We start from the raw sequence: 16991 nt of genomic DNA, 5'->3' as shown, positions 1-16991 counted from the left end.
CAAAACTATGAATGAGCACATGGGAAAGTAGCAAAACAAAACATAAACTCAACTTAAAACTACTGATAAATAGCTTGGTGGATTGGTGCAAAGGGAGGATTAGAGGATTTGAATATAAAAGACAAAAATATTTAGTTGAGTTATTTCACTTTTTCTTTGCGTATATAATGTATCTTGCATATTTATATGTGTGTGTATGTTATGTATGTATGCATGTATGTATAGATGCATGTATGGTGTCCACCAGAAGAAGGTGAAGGATTAAATGAGCGGCAAAATGTCTTCACTCCTACAACTTTTTGTACAGTTGACAGATTTGATTTTTTTTCTTTTACTGTGAATGATACCTGGATGACTGAGGGATTACACAGACATATATAAAATGTTGAAAGTAGTACATATAATGTGTCCAAACGTTTGTCTGGTAATGTACATTTGAAGGATAAAATAAATAAACAAATCTGAACTATCCAGAGATTACAATACCAAATTTAAAATACAGTAAATATACAAACTGTTGAGCTTCATAACAAGGACTGGGTTCATAAATCTGCTTTATTTGTCTCATGGCTGAAAGTCCTTCCCGCTGATTTGCCCTTGTGATTGAATAATGCAACTAGCGATGTGACGTGTATGAACGAGTCGGCTCTTTTGAACGGTTCCTTAACGTGAATGGATTTGAATCTCATTTTTTAAAAGAGCCGAATCTTTTTCTTTCTGATTTGTATGCATTTTTATACTGATTAACACTGAACCAACACAAGAATCTGCACAGAGGCAGAGCAGGAGACATGAGTGAGAGCTTTGTGCACAAAAAAACTGACTTATAATAACCGTTAGTTTAAAAAATAGTATTATTGTAGTGCAACGTTTTATTTCAAAGCGTAAACATAGAGACAGATTTGAATTTTTCCTTTGTCCATAGTAAACATGGCAGGTTTTCCCAGATGTTAGTTTTTGACATTCAGTTCTGAGCTGTTCTTTTCTGACTTGTCGTCCATCTCAATTTTTAACCGGCTCTGTAGATTATTATACTTTTACATGAATAATTTTCAGTGGTGAGGTTGATGTGTACTTTTTAGGAAATTGTAGCAATTTTGGTTGTAAATGATGACTCATAAGTATAGCAACTCAAACCAGACTGATTTGAACAGAGGGCTAGGTGCAGTGGTACCAAACTGGACATAATAATAGTTTAAAGGTGCACTATGTACATGTTTCTGGTGGAGGGTCTCAGTGATTGTCTAACAAAATGCTCCACTCTGCAACATTGAGCTTATCTTTTGCCTTTATTCAGTTACAGGTGTATTTAATGAAAAAAATACAGAAAAAAACATGAATTATTACTCGGTGGGGTTGCGTCTCTATAGATCTGACCTGTAACTTGACCTGTCTCCATGGAGATTGATAAGTTTGATGCCATAGCGTGGAACATTCTTGGCAAAACAACATTCTGGGCAAAACAATAGCATCTCCATGGAGACAAGTGGGTACTTAATTCAAAGGTTAGGGTTAGGATAATAGTTGTTAGTGTAGTTATTATGCATGTTACTACTTCTTCTAACGCCCTGCAACCAAAAATTTTCACCAAGTCAAACGGGCAGAGTATTAAGTTATCTCAGACATAACTTTTTTCCTTTAAGTTAGTTTGAGTTGCCCCAAAATGACCCAATAGTGAGGCTGATTGCTGATGCTCTCCCTGTGTTGCATTTGCATTTATGACCACTGCCAACATTCTCTGTGGGAGGATAGAGACAATCCTGTTGGCACAAGCAGCAGACCTCCATGCATGAAAATACTCTCCAGATCCAGCCAGACACAGGCCAGGAAACGTCTAGCGTTTAGTGTGCTTTAGGACGATGATTAATGTGCCAGGGGAACCAGATTCACTGCCCAAAATGTGATGTAAGAGATTCATTTTATTTAAAAAAAGAAAACTGCCTCAAGCGATGACAGATTATTTGAACTTTAAATATATGGCTTTGGGCTGTGTTATATTTCCGACAATTATTGCTATTTACATTTTAGCAGAACTGCATTATCATAGTCACTGATTACAATACGGATGGTAGTCGAAAAATAGACTGATTACAATTTCAGCTCAAATCACGAGCGTCACGATTCCCGCACTGGGTGCGTTTACACTTGCACACACACCACATATAAGTTTTATCTTAAATTGGCTTTAAACTTGGAATTAAACAAGGTCTAAACCAAGTCTAGCTCAGGCCTAAACTGACCTCAAACAACGACCAAACTAGGACAATTGTGAATTTTAGTAGATTTATATTTAATACTAGCTCTGTAACATTATAGGTACAGAATAAGCATATATTTACTTCACTATTTACAGCCTTAATAAAGCAAGAACAAATAGTTTATTCAGAACATTCACATTTAGGAACTGTGGGGTTAGGATATTACTACGTAGTTACTAAGTCTGAGTATTTTACTTTTATAGGGTATCAACTGTTAACACATACCATATTTAGATCACCATACTCCCTGAAAATGTATTAAAACGTTTTAGTTTCACTTTCACTTTTTGATACTCTGAGTCCCCCCCTCCTTTGGGAGTTTAAATAGGGCTCAGGTGAGATTGCTAAATTACTCAAACATGCATGAATGACATCTAAAACATTTTTAGACATGTTTTTGACGAGGGAACAATGTGATACCATGGTAAAAAAAAAAAAAAAGAAAAAAGATGTTCAGGGAGTCAAAAATGATGTGGGGGCAAAAATAATAAGAAGGAACCAATCAGGAACGATGCCCCTTTTACAGTACTTTGCTACTGGTTTGTATCAATAAATGAATAAATAAATGCAATAAAAAGTATGACTTCATTAAATCTCCTAAAAATTCCCACTTAATACACTGTCATTGATATATGCAGCCCAAATTTGTGCATATTCCTCCCACGTACAGAACTGCATGCGCCTCTAATTCGTTTGATAACCTGCTCTGTATGTCAGTAGCTGAGCATTCACACAGAGGTGGAGGGAGAGTAAACAAGTGTGATTAGGGAGTCTTATCTGTTCTGCCTTTTGACACCCGTACCTATGTCTGTCGGCGGGTTAAGAAGACACCAGCTGTCAGACAATAAATCTTCATTCTCCTGCTCCGACCGTGTTTACGTACAGAGCTGAGGAAGAGGTGTCAGACCTGCTCACTATTCAGAAGAATATACAGCACCTTTTTAGTCAAGTAAATAGGCTTTTTGTTTGTTTGCCGACCTGGTAATGGTACATGTGCTATCCTTCCACTATTTCCCAGCACGTATCATGGACGGTTGTAGATGCTTTCTTTCCCGCTCTTCTTCTTGCCAAAGATAGAACTCCTGGTCCAATCTCTGAGTTAGTTCAAGATTTAGTTACTTCTAATTATTGATAATGTAGACGTTCAGACTGGAGAATGACATTTTGACTATGTTTTGTGTTAAATGACAATGATTAAAAGTCTATGTTTGTGGCAAATCCTCCCTGTTGTCAAACCTCCTTGTTAAAGCCAAATCATCAGAAGTTACTGATTAGCACTTGGATCTGAGACTGCTTCAAATACCAGGTGCCACATGGGGCGCCAGTGGCAAAAAACTGTTGTTTTGTCCTTAGGCGAGGCACTTCACACACATTGCCCAGTGTAAAAGTGTGTGCGAGTGTTGCCGGTGCTCAGAGGATTGCTATCAGTATTAGTAATATTACATGTTCGGGAAATTAATAGCGAAAGCCATAAGTTCATGACAAAATACAACTTTGTAAAGAAATGAAATGGTTTAATGCAATGACTTGTTAATCTAAATTGTTAAAATCTTCCATCATTTACCCGTGTCATCGAACACCAATAAAAAACCCATATCAAAGACGTTACCCAAACTCAACTTTGCTGACAGGATAAAGGACTGGATTAGCATAATGTGAAATATGAATGGACTAATCCGCAGAGGAGGTAGAAGCCTGGACATCTGTAGAATATTCCAGTACATTAGACAAAGGCTGTACCTGTGAAGCTCCTGTCTGCACTTTAATGAGCGCTGGGCTGGTGGGCTGTTAGCTCAGTCCAGATGAGGATTATGATTAAGAATATGACAGGGCACATTCTTCACTAGCTCATGATTCTAGACGTGGTGGATTTCCTGTTGTGTTAAATGGTGCTTTCATCACTGTCACACAAATGTTATATATCTCTAATGCTACTTCCAGTTTAAAATTAGTCCTGTCGCATGGAATTACACAGCGAAAAGATCCAGGATGGCACTGGATAATGCATTTAAAGGACAGAAGTTTTACCCAAAAGGTTTGCATTTGTATATGTTACGTATAACTGTTTAGGAGTATTGGTGATCCTTCTCCAGACCTATAGGTTCATGGCCAGGAGTAGTTTAGCTTTAGATGGATGTTGGAGGAAACCCGACCAAACACAAGGAGAACATGCAAAGGCGGCAGCTAGATTTAACCGGTGATATTTTTGCTGTGTAGCAAGAATTCCAACCACTCACTCACTATGTCGAAATAACAGATAGATAAATTTTTTTTGCGTGTTCATTCTCAGAGACTAACATAATTTAATCTTTAATTTAGGGCCACTAGTAGCTAAATTAGTAGAGTGGTCGTCCTCTGATCTGATGTTTGCTGCTTCTGAAATTAACATATTTGGTGATAGAGCGGCCAGGTTGGTGGTGCAATTCCAGGTCCCACAGCCCACAGTGTCTTGCCCAAGGACCCTCATCCCACTCTTGATGTAAAACTCAAGAGTGGGACTGTAAACTGTTCCTTGAAGTAAAACTCTTTGTGTCAGCATTTGGGGGTTTTTTTGTGTGTTCTGTGCTGTTTTCCCCCTTCCCTTCTGTGTTTGAGCCTGGAGCTGGGTGGAGATTCTGGTTCCCCTCACACACAAACACAAGTATTTCCACAAGTATGTCCACAAATTGTCCTTCATGTCATGTTCCAGGTTATTTGTCTGTGTTTCTACTGTGATTCCCCTCCTTAGAACTTCTCTGCACCTCCGAAAAACCTGTGTAAATCACCTGACCAGACACATCACAGCAACATCACGTGATTACGAGTGAGCAGTCAAAGACAACTAAATATTGGTCTGAAAAAAATAATCTGTTGGAATAAATGATTTGACGAAATTAACCTGACTGGGCTATTTTTAATACACAATTAGTCTGACGTAAACCACAATATAATCCAACGTATAACTAGTATATTCAAAAATTCAGTCAAAGTAAGATGTTTACATACTCCCCCATTACAATTACGCCATAATTCCTCCACTTGCTCATGTCATCTATAATAACAAATGCCTTGTGGTGTCTGGTTGGAAGTCTGTGTCAGAAACGCCCCGGACAAGAAAAGAGCCCATTTACCAACCATTCCCCAACTGGAGCGGGAACACTTGGTCTAATCCATCAAATGTTCCAGGGGGAGATGGCGTGCTTCTGGCCATTTGGACCACTAAGGGTTTAACCACAGCTCTGCCATGAGTGTCATAGTCATAAACTACCCGAGTGTAATCACAGGGATAAGTATATGAGGTGGTGCTGTGGGGATTGATGGAGTGGCCGGAGTGCGTCAACGTGCGTCGACCCGACCCTCCCTTTCAGCGCTCGTCGAATCATTTAGACGTCAGTCGGTTGAAGAGCGTTATAAATATAGATTGTCATGCTCAGTGTGGGGTCGATCTATACTCATGACCCAAGAGCTTTGATCCGGAGTTAACTTATGACCAGGGTTGTTGTTGTTTGCTGAAGGTAAAAGCTAAAGGTACTGAAGATATGTATGGATTGGGCGAGTGCATGGGTGATTTAAGGGTTGGAGGTTCAGGGAGGGAAAGGTGCAGCAAGAAAGATGACAGTAAAGTGAATGTTTCTTTGAATGTGGGCATACTTTTGTACAAATGTGTGAATTAATAGAGACATTGACCAATTGGCAACAACAGAGACTAGTCCTCCAGTAGGGATGGAACGATATTAAATTTTAGACTCACGATTATCGTGGCCAAAATAATCGCGATTAACAATATTATCGCGATAATTATTAACCTGTTAACGTTCCGACGGCCCGGGCCTACTTTACAACTTTACAGCAATGTACATACACTTCTGTGTCACCCACACAAACAATCTACACATCAAATGAAAACCATTTTCACCTGCAATCACCACAGTGACAGGAAAGTCATTTTTACAGAAAAGTCACAAAGTGTGAATCTGGACTTCACTTACCATTGAGCGCTCTGGTTCTGTCAAACATCAACATATTCACACAAAGTTGGTCTCATTTGTTCCGTAAAGGTCCAGAGAATATAATCCAGTCAAGAAATTATGTCCACAAAATAAGATCCTCCATGTCCAATCTGCTGCAGGAAAGTACTGCAAATATGAAATCTGCTCCGTCACTTCTTTGCCTTTCTTTCGTCGATTTCAGGCATAATAATCTTCTGACAGCGCCAACTTTGTTCCCCAGTGCTAAACACACCTGTCAGCTTGTGATTGACACCAGTGTTGGCCAATAAGGTGGGGGTTGTGGGTTACTGAGGCCGCAGAAAGCGAATCAGTGCTACAGATGACTGAAAGTTTACGCCCCGCTCTTCCCCTTGTAGAATCAACCAATTACATCACACATATTTAGTGACGTTTTCCCCTTACAGCCAATGAGCAGCGGGACAGGATGATGCATCACATGGCATGGTTTTCCGTAAACAGACGTACCCGGAAGAAAATGTGTACTCCTCAATGCCATGCTGCCGAAATGGACTAGTCCTTGTTGCGCCGGAAGTGACGCAAGTGCCCGTCGACGAACACTTCATTTTTTTAATTAAGGCACTTTGGTGAATTGGGAAACGAGTGGATGCAGAAATGTGTGCATAATGGCGCATTTTACGCACTGTTGTTTTGCATTTTAAACATGACGAAACGGACAAACCGAAGGGAGTACGTGATCGAGGACACTGTGGATGTTTGTACAAGTTAAACTAGAGGCATCACGGACCTGGAGCGGTTCATGGCGAAGAGTAAAGATCCCATAGTGGACTCAGGAGTAAAGGACCTTATTTTTTGATGGATTGGATGCTGTTCTCGATCGGTAAGCGTGGTTTATTCTGCTATTGACTTAATTGTACGTAAAATATACTGTGAATAATCGTTAGCTTTGCTTCTGTGCACATAGTGCGCATTCGGACCATGCGCTCTGGCACATTTGTTTTCAGCTGTATGAATTAGACTTAATTTGTACGTTCCTGTGGAGAGTTACGGATCAGACTTTGTTTATTGTTGATATCTGACAGAATATAGTTCAGACAGAGATAAGCACAGAAGCTACAAGTGTCATTGCTATGTCAAAGTGGGCAAACACCACAAACTAACATCTAAACGTTGTATTGGAACTGGAAACATGAGGCAGTGTGGTGCCGTAAAGGCGATTATAATCGTGCGCGATGATCGCGATTATTTAAAAAATGCCACGAAGGATTAATTGAGGACCTTATTTATCGTGATTAACGATATTATCGTATATCGTCCCATCCCTATCCTCCAGTTGGGTAAGATCCCTAAGTGAAGTTCTGTAGATGGGTCTGCACACCAATCAACCAGTGCTCTAGACAGAAGTACTGAATGATTGGTCAAATGCAGAACTTTTTCATGATGAACGAGAAGTCTATAAAGAATGAATCAGGCCCATTTCTATGGCTTGGTAATGTGAAGTCTATGTTCATGCTTTATTAAGGCTAATTAAGGTGCAGTTATTACGAGGATTTACTGACAAATTTCCTTTCCCTGCAGATGAAACCATTTGCATATGCACCGGTATTCTTCTGGGTCTCAATGTGCCTTAGCACCCTATTAGAAATAAACTGAAGAGCTGTGTAATTTGAGATGATGCTCAGAATAGAGTTACTGCTCCATTTCATAAAGCAGTAAACATCTTGGATGAGTCTGAAATTCTATTATGTTTGTGGAATGCCTAATGAAGTTGCTATATAAGTTTATTCTACCACAGGGACTGTTCATCATTTTCCCCATAACCACCACTTATCCCTCTTGCTGTTTAGAGTACATTTTTTATCTCTCCCACTCACTTATCAAAGTCAGATTTCTTAATGCACAAATCCCTCAGCATGTATCTCACCCTTAAGTAGCTTGTTTACATTTGCTTATATTGAGCATGCTATGTGCGATAATGTTATGGGTTTATAGGAGATAAAGACGTCTGTGTGTAGTGGCCGTATTATTGACTGTTGCAATGACCGTTATCCTGTGTCCCAACAAATTCTAACGGTTGCTCTCGTTCCCCTTGCATCTCGTTTTTTGGCAGCATTAGAGGTTATCCACATTCAGTGCGAGTACCCAAAACAAGTGTAGGCCAGAGAGGTCGAGCCAGTAGTAAGAGTAAACAAGCCTTCTTTTGTAGTGGAGCCCGGACTCCTGGTGAATGTTGACATAATGATGGAGGGTGTCCGGATGAGAGCATGTCAGCGTCCCCCCGGATCTAGCACTGTAGTGGGGTCATGGGGTAGTCCTAGCACCCTCCCACCTAGGATACACACAGGGCACGTTTATAGTGGTGTAGTGAATAGGCCTGTTGTCAATTTGCCAAAGTCGCTTTTGGTGATTAACATTTGAACTGTGGCACATCAAGAGCCCCGCGTGGATGAACGGTCATTCTATCAGCCTCATTAGGGGGGAACCTATTCAAGGGTGCCAAGCATAAATTGCCCAGACCCAACTGTTAAGCATGGGTGGAGAATGACAATGGCCGCCCCAAAGTAAACAGCCGTGCCTGGGCCGATCACGCCAATCCCCCGGTAAACAACATTCAGAGCCAAGATAAGCAATGAGCGTCTTAAACTGATGGAGTGTGTCATAATTATAACCGCATATACTAGAGCCGAGCTGAATCGCAGCGTTGTGGATGCGGAGCGAATAACATGTGACTGACAAACAGGTGGCCAGAAACCAAGCAACAGATACCAAGGCCACTGCTCCATGCTCACTGCTCATTAGTTTATGATAATGGGGGTGAGTTGTTCAGATTAAAGCATTTTTTTGTAATTGGGTTTTAGATGTATATTTTGGCACCCATGTGATCCTGTACCATTGTTCACCAAATCTTGTAGTTACACGAAACAACAATTGTTCTATTGACTATTGTATCAAAGATGGAGATACATCAAAAACAATTATCACTCTAGATGGGACACAGTTCATCCAAATTAAATCCTTGATCTGTTTTAAGGTATGACAAATTTTCTTGTACTTTTCTGTGCCTTTTCTCAGTGTCTTCCGGTAGAACCCAAGACCCTAAGTCCCAGAAACTTGTGGGTTGTTTTAACCAGCCCTAGTCAGCTCTTCTTGCCATACCATAACCATGGTAACTGCCCACAAAAAAATTTACATTCAGAAACTGGTGCTTGTTTGGTTAGTGCCTGGGCTAACCAGAAAAAAACAAAAAAAAACAAAAACAGTACGAGTTAAGAAGTGCTAGTGGAAATGCTCCAAACAGGGGTAGTGTAGAGTAGGACTGAATAAGGCTAGTAGAAATGTTCCATTACTCCATCGCATAAACCACTCAAGGAAGGAACCTCATTTCCACCTCTTGTGTCTGCGATCTTGTTGTTTCGGTCATGACTCAGAGCTTATGCACAGACTATTGTCCCTGTGTCAGCCTTGGACTGAGTAAAGAAGATCGATGTGTTGCACTGTTCATTTTAAAGAAGGATTATTATGCTAAATCAACTTTTTGGAGCTTTCTGCTATGTTATAATATTATTCTTTCATCACAAACAACCGTGAAGAAGTTTTGTATGTCGTCGATGTATGTGATCATGATCTCTCATGGTCCCTATTTCAACCCTCCTTAGGGTTAGTTGTGAGATTCTGTCCAATACTAAGCCAACAAGCTTATGTCACCCATGTTCTGCATGACAATTTTTCCTAAATATACAAAAAGTATGATACAAAACAATACACTACAACTTCACAAACCTGATACACTGATTGCGTTGTGATAGTGGACTGAACACTGTCAAAAACAAAACTGAAAACTTATTAAACATGTTAACACACTGTTTTGGATGAATATAGCATTTTCAAAACAATAAAAGTGAACATGGTAATCTAAAATGTTATGTGTTAGCAAGTAATACCCCCTCTTTAATTTAAACATACCCACTGTTGAACCATTCTTTGTATTCTTAATGTTTGTTAATTGAAGGGTTGGCATGCAATTATCCACACACACATTATTTTGTTACTAACAATCTAACCCCGTAACATTAAGAGGCAGGATGCTGTCCTTTAGTATAACTTCACTGCAGAATAAAATAAAATGTTGTCCCACCACAAATCAGTGAGCCATTATGAAGCCATTAATTTTGCCCACTTGGTCCTCTGAGTAGTTAACCAAAACATGGCATTTGCTGCAATTCATGAGACTAATCATCATAAATCAGCCTTCTTAATTCACATTCTAAGTGTTTAATCTACTCCTTTGTTACAAACATACATTACATTAGGGCACAAGTGGCACTACTCACATTGTAATGCTGCTTAATCAAAATGCACCAATGAACCAAATTTGCAGACTGATCATTTATGTAATCATGAGCACAAAAATGTGATAACCATAAATGAATTCATAAGGGTTTCAAGCATTTAGTAGGAAATGGCTGCAGCTATTCCAGATATGGCAGTCTCTTCCAAGTTCTAAGTAGGAACATTTTGGCATCCAAATTGTTCACGCTTAGCTATTTCTCTCTCATGTTTGTTCCACCTTCTTTTTTGCCATCTTTCTTAAAAAAACAGTATGATGTTTGTTTGATAGACGTGTTTACTGAAGCTTTGGATGGAATTCATTAGCTGTAATTAAGCGTTTACTTGATCAGGAGAGGGGAAAAAAAGGATTATGTGAAGTCAGATTAAAGGGAACCAACGCAGAGATTATCATACGCTGCCAGGCAAAAGCGAGCGCTGCCTTTTGGAGCTCTGATCACTATCTTGTTACTGCTTTATTCGTCAAGCACAAGTCTAATGCCTCGTAAAATATCAAGGCTTTTCCCCATCCAAATTCCACAGCAGGACACCGGCTTTAAAGCTGACCGGTGGAGTGGACACACCATGCAGTTTTGGTACATTAGAGCCAATCGCTCGCTCCACATTTGTATGACTAATGCCCACCTATTGCGAGTTGCTGATGGATTTTACATGTGTTAAGCTGTTGGGGCTGTGAAACCATGAAAGGAGCAGGCTTGTTTAAGTAAATTGGGTAAAAAGTAATTTAATGTAGAATGTGTGAAAATCTGTGAACTGTATGTAACCTGCAAAAAAGGTTCAGTCACAACTAAACCTGGGTTGCCAGCGGCTTAACTTGCAAATAGAGGACACACATTTTTCTCCTTCTCAGTACATGGACAGGTCATGTCTCACGTGAAAGCTCAGAACTTACAGAATTCACTTACTGAGCTGCATAGGCACTAGCACTGATTAATGATTGGCTGTAGGTGCTGGGGTTTAGGTAGTGACAATTCAAATCAGAGTCATTTTAGGTTTAAACCAACTGGATTTTAACATTATAACAGGCAACCTCAAAAAGACTCGTGAAGTTCATTCTAGTTTATGACTGGATAATCATCTTGAGAACCAAAATGTCCAATGTTTTAGTAAGTAAATCAGAATTACAGTTTGTACCAGTAAGAGCTATATTTGATTTGTATCTGGTGACACATGTTGTATTTATGGAATTTAAAATCAAAATATTATGGTTTCTTCAATGAAAATGCTTTACATGATTTGAAATTTTGATTAAATTGCTTGATTAGCAATTTTACTCTATCATTCAGACAACCTTCAAATGTATATCCCCCAAATGCAGAAGATTTTTCCAATTTTTGTGTTTGTGTCAAGAGGTAATGATTTATTGTCCCTGTGAGAAAATTTGTCTTCTACATTTGACCCATCCTTCAATGTCGCCGGAGCAATCTGTCAGACAGGACCCAACTGCAGATCTTGGTCTTGACCTCAGAAGATATCACCTGTTCTGTCATTTTATTTATTTTTATTTATTTATTTTATTATTTTTTTTACAACTGTGACAATATCAAAATTAGATATTTGAGAATAACCCATCATACTGTAGCGAATCCTCCATGTAGCTATCCATTTTTAGAGCCGATTTCTTTCACCTCAGACAAATCTTTGTGCAGTTTCCCAGTAAACAATGGATCTAATGTGGTATAGCCTGGCAGAGGATCCATCATGTGAGACAAGCCACATCTGCTGCTAATTCATCTGTCCATACATGTGTGCAAGTGGAGATGAACCATTGACCTGTCCAGTGCCCGCGCCTCCGTGACGGACTTCTGCTCCAAAAGGCAACACGTTTACATGGACCATTGACTCCATCCTGCACGAGCAGCTGCCTGACTGACCTTTCCCTCCCACTTAATCCCTATACTTTGTCTAATTATTGGTTACAAATTTAAATGAGCTGAAGTTTTCTTGATTTTTCTAAGTATAGCTAGCTTTATTTTTGGCTAGCGTCCATTCCTAGTGACCCTGCCGACATCAGCACTGTAATCCCTGGTGTTTCAGTTTGTGCACAATGAAACCTTTGCATGCAAGCACTCACAAATAAGGAACGCACAGTCCAATGAGCAAACTACACCACCAAGTTTGACTGCGTGGCAAGAAAAATAAATTAGCTTGTGCTGGAATATCTGCACATCAGAGCAAAGCCGTTGGTTATTGTAATTATGACGTGCAATAAATCAAAAATGAAATGCGTTGCAGTGGCCGTTCTGTTTTGGATTTTCTATTTTTTTTTTTTTTTTTTTCAGAAGATCCCACTGCTGAGGCAGCTTTTCTTGAGACAACAAGCCACGGAGAATCGCGCATGTCTCAGCAAATATGAGGAATCGACATTGGAGGGTAATGAAGTGAGTGAGACAGGACTGGAGGCCTCCCCGATGATGGATTTCCTCCCGTGGATCAGATTTTTAGTACGGTGATCAGTGCATTAGGGATTGCCTCATGATTCACATAAACATCGTCTTATTCAAGAGGCAGAGCTGGTCTCATGTATTTATGGGGGCATAGGGAGAATCCTAAGTTGTTTTGGAGTATACTGAATGTTGTGTGGGTTGTTAAAGACTGGCGTAAATATAAGATACAACACTATAAGAAATTACACATTAGAATTTCTGCATTTTGTGTAGAAATTGTATAACTTGTATATCATATATTGCACTAAAGTATGTCGATGTCAGTGTCATGCCTCCATATTTGGAAGACATGATATAACTACTTTTTTACGGATAAAAAATACTATATACCAATGCCAGTGTGCCGGTTCACATAATTTCACATGAAAACAAGTTTATTGTTACGATATATTGTCACAAATGCACCACAAAATAATACGTGATGCCTATAATTTTGGACCAAACTACACAGCAAACTATTTTATTGGAAGTCTGGATTAATTATAGGTATGAACAGACTGCAGTAATGTTGTAGAATAAATTGAAGTAGCACGAGAGTTAAAGAAAAGAGTCAGTATGGGACCCAAAGACAAGAACTGTCAAGACATTTTGATAGTGTTGTCCATTGCAGTCCAGTCCAGTCTGGTCACGGTCTGGTCTAGTCTAGCTATGCTTCCATTGTAAGGAGTATTATACCTCTGATGACGTAGGCCAAGATAATTATGACTGAGCTCTAAGTGAGTGCCAATAGTACAGCACAGAAATGCAATGTCCCTGCAATATATCTGGTATGATTTTCAACCTTGTTTGTATCTAAACGTTATTAACTGCTGGACCAATTTCAAAATGGAAGAAAATGACAACACGACTGTAGTTTAAAAGCAATTCTGTCCCTATTGTATTCAAAGTTAATTGTACAATATTATCTTGTTTGGTCTACCAGTCTGCGGTAGTAGCTGGAGGGAGAAACAAAGCCTTCTTCTGTATTAGTGGTGATGACCCACCAGCCCCATAATGTGACATAGCAGCACCAACAGCAAAATGACACAAGGTCTTTCAAACTAAGTGAGCATGTGCACTCAAATAAATCTGTATTCACAGTAAGGCCACCAAGAGACTGACATCCTATTCCGCTTTGCACATTCTAAACTGCCAGTACCGTTTTGCTTGCCACACAGAAAGACAGCACTTACTCCTTGCGAAAGGTAAATAAAATGTGCTTCACTTGCACTTTTTGCTATGATTTTTCTCCCAGCTGGCCCAACAATGACAGCCTATAAAACCTGGGAATTTCTTTGTAAAGGTGACATACTTTGTCAACACAACTATTATGAGTTCTTAATCGTGTTAAAATTGTGTTCACTCATCATTAGCTTACTCAAAGTAAATTAATGAGTGCTCAGAAAATGTCTGTTTTCACCTACCCCCTATCTTGCCCAGTTCTGCGTACTTGTGATTATTCAAAAAATTAGACTACAGGTCATACATGCAGGCTTCAAAAATATCATGTAGTAACCAAAACAAAAAACAAACAAAAAAACACTCAATCTACTTCTTGCTAGGGTGAAATGTGAATTCTTGGTTTTGTGGTCTTGAACAGGAAGTCAAAAGACTCATTTCTAATATTAAGTCTTTGATCAATATTGCGATTGACATTGAACAGAAAATAAAGCTATGGTCCAAGTATGTTTAAGTTTCATGCTTAATATCCATAAAAAAAAGGAAAATATGTATTCTTTAACATTCAATGGATATATGTATATATATTTTTTTCAATGAAAGCAGTTTTCTGTGCAAAGGGAAAAACAGGATACGTGGTCTGGCTCTCCGTGGCTGTAGGGCACATGTCAGATTAGGTTAGGGTGGCAGAGGGAATGCATGGCCGCAGGTTTAAAGTGTTTCATGTGAGGGGTGCGGGCCGCTGGAGAGCACGCTCCTGCCCTTCAACCGGCCCGCAGGCCAGCAGCTGTCATCATCGCTTGGCAACAAAAGTCAAGCCTCCAGTTTGACTCCAGCACTTTTCAGGGATGCACCCCGAGATTGTGCAAGCAGTCAGCAATCCATAGAAGTACAATGTGGAAAGTGTTGGGTATGGTAAGGAAAACTTGTAGTCTCTGATCCACATCCTCTGTTTTTGATGGGCCTGAATATGTTATTAAAATAGTGTGTGTCAAAAAGTAAAAGTTGGGTTCACTCAGTGGCATTTGACGTATAACCTGTGCCTTACTAATATGAAAGAATTGAGTGACATACAGTATAGTTTATAGTCATGGAAACTGCTCAGCACTGCTCATTTCTCAACAGTTCTTCTAAAAATACATAGTTGTTAACAGCTAATAGCCCTGAATGAGGAGAGCTCCACTGGCTGTCCTTGTTACAGTCCTTTTAAGCTTATTTTAGTTTCAAGGAAATAACATGATGCCATCATGAAACATGCGCTGCTCGTGATCCAGACAAATTTCCATGGCAACCGAGAGGTCCTATTTGTCGACGCTGAATTGTCAGTCTCAATTACAACATGGCTGATTAGCATCAAGGAAGTACTAGAGGCTTCGAGACCGGCAGGCAGCTGTGCCACGGAGGGGCAATCAGGACCTGTGATTGCTGTCTCTTCATAAGGAGCCTGTTTGTTTTACAAATGAGTTCAAAATTACTGAGGTCAAAAATGTTTTGATTTTCAAGTGGCGACTTGAACTATCATGCTCCAGTTTGAACTAGTTTCCTTTACATCCTAGATCTCATTCAGTAAATGAGCTTGCATTAAAGAAACAAGACCTGCAAGATTCCAAAATTAATTGCAGTGCCCTTAAGAGCAACTCAAAATAAACAGAAAGGCTCTTGGGTCTGCAAACTAATAAGAATGAGACAACATTTTCCCAAGTCATTTGATTTGTTCACAAATCTTTTTAGTAAATGAAAAATCCTCTGCCTCCTTGTTTGGATCAAACAGAGGATATAATCAGGTTAATGACAAAATGCCCCTTGATCCAATGACTGGCCTGGGTGGCCTGTGTGTAAAGTTTCAATCCCCTGGAGCCACAAACACACATCACAGTTGTGTCTGGAACAGAGCTGAGGTCACAGTCTCTCTGAAACCACAGGCTCTCCATGTTTTTTTGGCTGTGCAGCTTTGGGCTTTTTAACACTCTTATCACTGTAATCTTAGCAGAAAGCATTCAAGTTGACAGTTGCACCATCAGCAGCCTGATTTCCACTATACCCCAATGGAATGGAAGCTAACGTAAGCTTTAACTCAAGGACTCTCTTCATGACAAGCTCAGCGAGTATATTTATACTGCCAGTCATCATGTTGCCATCAAGTGTGCCATCACATTTTGCACAGCTATGTAGTAAAGATCTTTTAAAGGCATAGTATGTAACCTTTTAGCCAAAAATACAGAAAACATTTAAATCATTTTATTTTGATTGCATTGATGAAGTTAGAAAACAAACAAGTGTGCTCACACCTTAAAGTGAGCTTGTATCTCCATAAACCTGGCTCTTTTTTGGCCTGGAGAAGTGCCTCCTGCTTGTTGCCATGGAAATGGTGTTCCTCTGGCATAAACATTTTTTTATCTCCATGGAGAATGTTAGGAAGAATGGTTTGGAAACCTCCATAAAGTTACATACTGTAACTTTAAATAATTTCTTATTTTCTATTCTAAACTGTTCATGTCAAGTTTGGCTATTGATCCATGACCATTACATTAAAACTTTTCTAGATAACTTTGTAACCTTGAAAAGAATCTATACCTGCAGTTACTTACGTCCAGCCTCCTCTTTGCGTCATTACAGACTTAAGACTTGCAGGGCTCTGTGTCTCCCAGTGGGTGCTCCTGCATGGTGTCAGGTGTCGGCTGGAGTTATCTGTGGGCCGGAAAGTGCACTGCATTGTTTGTGAAAGCCACGGTCATTGTCACTGTGCATCTCTCGCTCCAAGGTGAGATGGAACAGGAAGTCTTCTAAAGTGATCTGATTCTGGGCTTGAGCAGGGTAGACTGCAAGGGAAATAC

The sequence above is a fragment of the Periophthalmus magnuspinnatus genome, chromosome 16 (assembly GCF_009829125.3).
Source record: "Periophthalmus magnuspinnatus isolate fPerMag1 chromosome 16, fPerMag1.2.pri, whole genome shotgun sequence".
In the NCBI taxonomy this organism is placed as follows: Eukaryota; Metazoa; Chordata; class Actinopteri; order Gobiiformes; family Gobiidae; genus Periophthalmus; species Periophthalmus magnuspinnatus.
This window is presented reverse-complemented; position numbering follows the sequence as displayed.